We start from the raw sequence: 6,582 nt of genomic DNA on the forward strand, positions 1-6,582 counted from the left end.
AAAAGCTTAGAGAAAGATGGTGACTGACTGTGGTGTGAGTGGTGAAGGCAGTGACACAGTGAGTGTTGTGTTTACATATTCTTTGTTTTGTTGTTTTCTCTTATTATTTTTTGCTTTCTCTTATTATTTCTTGCTTTTTCCTCTACTTTAAATACACTTCTACTATTTAGAATGGTAAATAACAAAAGCATGTTAATTTAGCCACATAAATAGAGTATTTTATACGAATTTTTTTGGACCACATCCCGCATCCCCCCTATTATCTATTGTTTCTTATGAGAATTACAAGTTTGTTTTACGTGAATTTTGATATACGCGATACCTCTTGGAATGCATCTATCGCGTAAATCAAGAGTTATCTGTACATGATTTCAGCACACAGGATCACTGGGATCATATGAGGCCCCTTGTGCCAAACAATCGTAACCCAAAAATCCTACTTTTGAGTAAAATGCCCTTAAAGTTAAACAATGATTACCCACCTAAGATTGGTCAGAATATATGTAAGTATTATACGTGAAATGAAAGGTCTTGGGTAGTTCTGTTTAGTTATTTAGGTTTTGATAGTAAATCAGAAGATTTCTGATTTATTAACATTGGGTTAATTAAACCCCACTCAGTAGCAGTAATTTTTTTTCTCTTAAAACATTTCTAAGTTATTATTTTAAGAGTACTTGTTTTAATTTGGAATATGTGAAGGTTTCATGATGATAGCTGTAAATTTTTTTTTTTTTTTTTTTCGAGCAAAAAAAAAAAAAATATTAATCCTTATGAGTTAAAGGGCTAGTGTGACACACAGGTGTCAAGGGGAGGGGAAAGAGAGAGAGAGCTTAAACATAGCTGTCATTGGCTGAGGCGCGGCGTGGGAGTGACGTCACAGCCGTACGCACTGCTGATTGGGTCACGCACGTCAGGCAGCAACAGCTGGGCTGGGAAGGTTACTATTCTTTGGCACAGAATTGAGCGGGTATCTCACTACTTTTTCACGTGTTTTTGCTCGACTTTGCACCTTGCTGTAAGTACCTAGAAGGTTGGATTTGGCTTGGCCGGCATCACCATATGACTTTTACACCCCTCTACTCCATGGAGCAGCCGTTATCTCAAAATCTCAAATTTCAGTGTTACGATTGTTTGGGATGCTGGGCCTCATATGTAACACGTTATTCTCTTAATAAATTGATTAGAACGTCCACTAGCATGGTGCTTACTCCTTGGATGAATTGCCTTGACTGATGAAAAAAATGGGTCCAAACCAATCATTGATTCTGAATCGCCATGAATCAACATGATTTGAATTGACTCTATTTGCCTGGTGTGAACAGTTACATTGAAAGTAATGTGGCACAGCAACACGAATCACGAATTGTGTTGAAGATGACGGACGTTTTGCGGCCATCTTCGTGAATTATAGGCAGATTGAAGAGAATCCGCCTGTACTCAGTGCTGGCAGACTGCAAAAGAGGCACGTGAAGAGCAGAGCTCCCACCTATCAGCCAGCTGCAAAACTCTCTGGCGCGGTTTGAAATTGCGTCTGGCACTCAGTTTAAAAATGTGGTTGGGCCAAATCGCGTATAAGCAAACCGAGCGCGCAAATTAAATTAATTACCGTATTTTACGGCTTATAAGACACTTTAAAAAATAAAATACCTTGAAAAATACTAGTGTGTCTTCCAAGACGATTGTTGTATTGTGAGGCAACACCCAGGCTCAAGAGAGCCTGTACACTTGACTGATACCGACCTGAATTTGTATGATGAGTCATTACGCTATGATGTTAGATTAAGTACTATTTAATTCAACCTTTTATATGATGTAAACTCAGTACTTAGCTGTTACAATTATTTCCAATACCATAATCCTTCCTGGAGCTGAACCACAAGCTTAGCCTTAAACATAACCTCTGCCATGTAGCACGCTCTGTTTATTATGGTACTGGCAGCAGCAGGCGCAGCCTTCCCACTCTTGATCTTGATTCGAATCATATAAAACGTTTGCTTTTACTATGCTCGAAATATATAATACGTTTGCTCACACTCTTTTGTCATGAAATATATCAGTTACCACCTGGCTGTCACACGTATCACAAACTTTTGTCCTGAAATTATCACCCATGGCTACTTAATCGAAACGGTTTAGTTATACTATTGCATACAAGCTACAAGTTGTACAATATGCCAAAGAACATGGAAACAGAGCTGCAGAAAGACACTTTGGACCACCACCTACTGAAAAAATGATTAGGCAGTGGAGGAAACAAGAAGAAAAATTGAGAGAAACTGGAAACAAGGCGAAGCACAATTTACGTCAAGTACCAACAAAATGGCCACAGTTAGAAAAAGACTTGTGCACGTGGATAATGGAACACAGAAACTTGGGGATTGCAGTTACAACAAAAATGATAATCATAGAAACAAGAAAACGGAGTAGAAGACTTCAATGGCACTGTGTCTTGGTGTTTTTACTTCATGAAGCGAAACGGATTAAGCTTGCAAACAAGGACTAAAATATCACAAAAGATGCCCGAGGAATATGAACAGAAAATAATGACCTTCCATCAATTTATCATTAATGCTAGAAAGCAGAACTCATTCGAACTCAACCAGATTGGGAATATGGATGAAGTTCCGTTAATATTTGATGTACCTTCAAATAAGAGCATTGATGTAAAAGGTACCAAAACCATGACTATTAAAACCACAGGTCATGAAAAGACCCATTACACTGCAGTTTTAGCTTGTGCTGATGGCACCAAACTACCACCATTGCTGATTTTTAAAAGAAAAACATTGCCTTAGGAGAAATTACCAGATGGCGTTCATGTGATTGCGCAGCACAAAGGCTGGATGGATGAAGCCGAAATTAAAGTGTGGATGGAAAAGGTGTGGTTCAAAAGGCCAGGTGGACTGCTACGAAAAAAAGCATTGCTAGTTTGGGATCAATTCAGCGCACACAGGACAGACAACACTAAAAAACTAGCAAGAACAATTAACACAACATTAGCTGTTATTCCTGGTGGCCTTACTTCCCACCTGCAGCCACTGGATGTGAGCATCAACAAACCATTCAAGAATAACATGCATGAAGAATGGTCTAAATGGATGGCTGAAGGACGACACGAAATGACACCGTGTGGAAGAATGAAACGCCCATCAATGGCTCAAGTGTGTGAATGGGTGCTGAAATTTTGGAATGCTATTAATACTGAAGTTGTTGAAAAGTCTTTTAAAAAGTGTGGTATAAGTAATGCCATGGATGGTACTGAGGATCACTTATTGTACATGAGTGACAGCAGTGATAATTCTGCAGATGAGAGTTCAGAACTTTTACATGAATCCAGTAGTGACGAGTTTTTGGGATTTGAGGGTGAACAAATTTCTTTCAAGTTTTATATTTTTAAATGCATTTTAAATTTATTTTTATGAAAATAAAACCACCCTTAGACAATGAAAAATTCTTCCCCGCAACCATGGGTCAGGAAAACGTCCCGCAAGCGAGATATTACTCTCGGTCACGCGTCTCCGTATTGGCAAAACAACACTCGCTGCTCACCTCCACCGCCGGAACCTTGCTCCACAGCTTTACTAGCCTTGGTGCAATCAACAGCTCTTCACCACACTTGTCCCTTCCTCAAGAAGACTAAGCAACTGCAACGCTTATGAGAACAAAACATGCATCCCTTCACAGCTCATAGGAGCTTATGAGAACAAGACATGGATCCCTCCACAGCTCATAGGATCATACAATTCGTCGCAACCCTTAACAACAACAATAGCAAGAGATGGACTGCTTGTAAATTTCTGGTAAAAGGCAGTCTTGCAGACTCCTTGTTTCTTATGTTTTAGTGTTCGGTGGTCGGGTTTATGGTGAATGTGTTCTTGTATGAGAATAACTTTTTTCTTAGAAATCTCTTTCAAATATTAGGGTGCGTCTTCCACGGTGCAGCGTCAAATAAGCCATAAAATACAGTACATATAATATTTGTTTCGGTCACATTATAACAAAAACGCATAAATCAAATAAGCATAAATCGAGTTACTTGTGTGTATATATATATATATATATATATATATATATATATATATATATATATATATATATATATATATATATATATATATATATATATATATATATATATATATATATACTTACATACAGTCAAACCTCACCGAACACGAAACTCGCGTATACACGAATCGGTAAAATATCCCATATTTCGCTGAGCATAACTTTGACTCGCGATTGCACGATTTGGTCTCCATTTGAATCTCCCGCTGGTCCTGGTGGATGCACTTGACCTCCCCTCCCAAGCGTCTTGGACTCTTCGTAATTTGCTGAAAGTCATGGAAGGTGCAACATCCCTCTTCACTGAAACAGATCCCATCCTGGAGAGGAGCATTAGGTAAGTTCAATAGGGGTGTTGAGGAGCTTCTTTTGCCCTACAAGCAGACTTTACACCATATGGAAGCATCTACCAGTCAGAGGCCCATCACTTCATATTTCAAGCCCTCTCCTACCAGCATTTTTTTTTTTTTTTTTTTTTTTTTTTTTTTTACGTAGGGAAGAGGGCCAGCCAAGGGCAAAAAAAAGAAAGTTAGAAAAAAGCCCACTTGAGCACTGGCTCTCCAAAGAGTAGAAAAAGTGCCAAAACCGTCAACCAGAATTAGGGGAGCAAATGCCTCGATACCTCCCTCTTTAAAGAAGACAAGTTGTAGGAATTTGGAAATACAGATGTAGGGAGGGAGTTCCAGAGTTTACCAGTGAAAGGGATGAATGATTGAGCGTACTGGTTAACTCTTGCATTAGAGAGTTGGACAGAATAGGGATGAGAGGAAGAAGAAAGCCTTGTGCAGCATGGCTGCAGGAGGAGGGGAGGCATGCAGTTAGCAAGATCAGTAGAACAGTTACCATGAAGATAGTGATAGAATATAGAAAGGGATGCAACATTTCGGCGGTGAGAAAGAGAGTGAAGACAGTTAGTCAGAGAAGGGGGAGTTGATGAGACGAAGAGCTTTTGATTCCACCCTATCAAGCAAAGCTGTGTGACTGGAACCCCCCCCAAACATGCAAAGAGTACTCCATACAGGGATGGATAAGGCCCTTATACAGAGTAAGCAGTTGGAGGGGCGAGAAAAAACTGGCGGAGACGCCTCAGAACACCTAACTTCATAGAAGCTGTTTTAGCAAGAGATGAGATGTGAAGTTTCCAGTTAAGATTATGAGCAAAGGACAGACCGAGGATATTCATTGTGGAAGAGGAAGACAGTTGAGTGTCATTGAAGAAGAGGGGATAGTTGTCTGGAAGGTTGTGTCGAGTTGATAGATGGAGGAATTGAGTTTTTGAGGCATTGAAAACTACTAGATTTTCTCTGCCCCAATCAGAAATCTTAGAAAGATCAGAAGTCAGGCGTTCTGTGGCGTCCCCGCGTGATCTGTTAATTTCCTGAAGGGTTGGACGTCTCTGAAAGAACGTGGAAAGATGTAGGGTGGTATCATCAGCGTAGGAGTGGATAGGGCAAGAAGTTTGGTTAAGAAGGTCATTAATGAATAATAGAAAGAGAGTGGGTGACAGGACAGAACCCTGAGGAACACCACTATTAATAGGTTTAGGAGAAGAACAGTAGCCGTCTACCACAGCAGCAATAGAGCGGTCGGGAAGGAAACTTGAGATAAAGTTGCAGAGAGAAGGATAGAAGCCGTAAGAGGGCAGTTTTGAAATCAAAGCTTTATGCCAGACTCTATTCAAAGCTTTTGATATGTCTAACGCAACAGCAAAAGTTTCACCGAAATCTCTAAAAGAGGATGACCAAGACTCAGTAATGAAAGCCAGAAGATCACCAGTAGAGCGACTTTGACGGAAGCCATACTGGCGATCAGACAGAAGATTGTGAAGTGACAGATGTTTGAGAATTTTCCTATTCAGGATAGATTCAAAAACTTTAGACAAGCAAGAGATTAAAGCTATAGGACAGTAGTTTGAGGGGTTAGAACGGTCACCCTTTTTAGGAACAGGCTGAATGTAGGTGAACTTCCAGCAGGAAGGAAAGGTAGAAGTCAATAGACAAAGTTGGAAGAGTTTGGCCTGGCAAGGTGCCAGCACAGAAGCACAGTTTTTGAGAACAATAGGAGGGACCCCATCAGGTCCATAAGTCTTCCGAGGGTTTATGCCAGCAAGGGCATGGAAAACATCATTATGAAGAATTTTGATTGTAGACATGAAATAGTCATAGGGAGGAGGAGAGGGAGGGACAAGCCCAGAATCGTCCAAGGTGGAGTTGTGAGCAAAGGTTTGAGAAAAGAGTTCAACTTTAGAGACAGAAACTAAAGGTGCTAGTACTATAATTAAATAAAATGTGTGCTTGGTACTTCATTTATTGTTTTTTTTCAGCCTTTTTGGTAAAAAAAATTTTTGGGGGGGAGGATGTGGGAACGTAACCCCCATTTTCCCATAGGGCCTATTATTCGCCGAACACGAATCTCACCGTACACTACGAGCTCAGGAACGTAACTGTCGTGTTAGGTAGGTTTATATATATATATATATATATATATATATATATATATATATATATATATATATAT

General features: G+C 39.8%; 1 protein-coding gene across 2 annotated transcripts in view; it reads left to right on the top strand.

Moving 5' to 3' along the window:
- The window catches only part of LOC123520594, a 59,377-nt gene that overhangs the window by 30,195 nt on the left and 22,600 nt on the right, over positions 1-6,582 (top strand). The gene's annotated exons all lie outside the window — the stretch shown is intronic.

This window comes from Portunus trituberculatus, chromosome 47 (assembly GCF_017591435.1).
Source record: "Portunus trituberculatus isolate SZX2019 chromosome 47, ASM1759143v1, whole genome shotgun sequence".
Lineage (NCBI taxonomy): Eukaryota > Metazoa > Arthropoda > Malacostraca > Decapoda > Portunidae > Portunus > Portunus trituberculatus.